The sequence below is a fragment of the Chrysochloris asiatica genome, unplaced genomic scaffold (genome assembly GCF_000296735.1).
Source record: "Chrysochloris asiatica unplaced genomic scaffold, ChrAsi1.0 scaffold00389, whole genome shotgun sequence".
Taxonomy (NCBI): domain Eukaryota; kingdom Metazoa; phylum Chordata; class Mammalia; order Afrosoricida; family Chrysochloridae; genus Chrysochloris; species Chrysochloris asiatica.
This window is the reverse complement of record NW_006408907.1, coordinates 901,660-903,347: the sequence shown is the minus strand read 5'-3', so window position 1 is coordinate 903,347 and position 1,688 is coordinate 901,660.

The following is a 1,688-nucleotide window of genomic DNA, read 5'->3' as shown; positions in this document are numbered from 1 at the left end:
TGCAGAGAAACTGGGACACTCCAACAATTAGACAACGACCTGTAAATTAAACCTAGAGTCACCAGAAGAAAAGGAATAATAAAGGAATAAATAAATTAGAAAAGAGAAAAGCAATAGAGTCAACAAGACAAGAAGATGGTTTTTTGAAAGAATTAATAAAATCAATAAACCATTGGCAAATCTAACAAAATAAAAGAGGCAAGATGCAAATAACAAACAAAAGAAAAGATATGGGTGACATCACAACAGAACCAATGGAAATAATAAGGATAATAACAGAATACTATGAAGAGATGTACACCAATAAATTTGAAAATCTAGAAGAAATTGATACATTAAAAAAATACAACCCACCTAAACTATCACAAACTGAAATAGAAAACTTGAACAAACCTATAACAAAAGAAATTGATCAGGTCATTAAAAAACTCCCAATCAAACAAATGCCCAGGCCCAAATGGTTTTACTGGTGATTTTTACCATATATTCAGAAAAGCTGACATCAGTTTTACTCAAACTATCCCAGAACATAGAAACGGTTGGAAAATGCACAAATACATTTTATGAAGCAAGCATAACCTTCATAACAAACCAGGCAAAGACATCATTAAAATTGAAAATTATAGACCGATATCCCTCATGAACATAGATGCAAAATCCTAGCCAATAGACTTCAACAACATATCAAAAACATAATAAATCATGACCAAGTGGAAACCAACTCGATGGCACTTAACAACAAAGTGGTATTCATACCAAGGATGCAAGCATGATTCAATATTAGAAAAACAATCAACATAATTCACCATATAAATTTAACCAAAGAAAAAATAATGCATAATCCTATAGATTGATATAGAAAAGGCATTTGATAAAATCCAACATGCATTCTTGAAAACAAAGTAGGAATAAAAGGGAAATTCCGCAACATAATTAAGAGCATATATACAAAACTAACAGCCAACGTTACTCCCAATGGAGATAAATTGAAAGCATTCCCTTTGCAAACAGAAACCAGACAAGAATGCCCATTATCATTACTCCTATTCGATGCAGACTTGTTGTTGTTAAGTGCCATCGAGTCAATTCTGATCCATAGCGACCTTGTATAGGGTTTCCAAGGAGCAGCTGGTGAGCTTGAACTACCAACCTTGCAGTTCAAATGACTTTGTAGTCTGACTCATTAGCCCACAATGCCACACCAGGATATAGTCTTAAACAGATCTATACAGCAAAAATGGGAAATTAAAGGCATCCAAATTGGCAAAAAAAGTAAAGCTTTATTTATTTGCGGATGATATGAATCCTATACATAGAAATTTTCAAAGACTCTGGTATGGCACTTCCTCAGAAAGTTAGAAATTGAATTACCTTATCATCCACTAATCTGTATATATAAACAAGAAATATGAGCCAGGAAACTAGAAGATATATGCACACCAATGTTCATCACAGCACTATTCACAATAGCAAAAAGATGGAGACAGCCAAAGTGCCCATCAATGGCAGAATGGATAAACAAACTTTAGTCCATACGCAGAGTGGAATACTATACAACCTTGAAGAATAATGATGAATCTTCCAAACACCTCATCACATGGATGAGCCTCTAGGACATTATTCTGAGTGAAACTGTTGCTGTTGTTGTTAGGTGCCATTGAGTCGGTACCGACCCATAGCGACCTTAT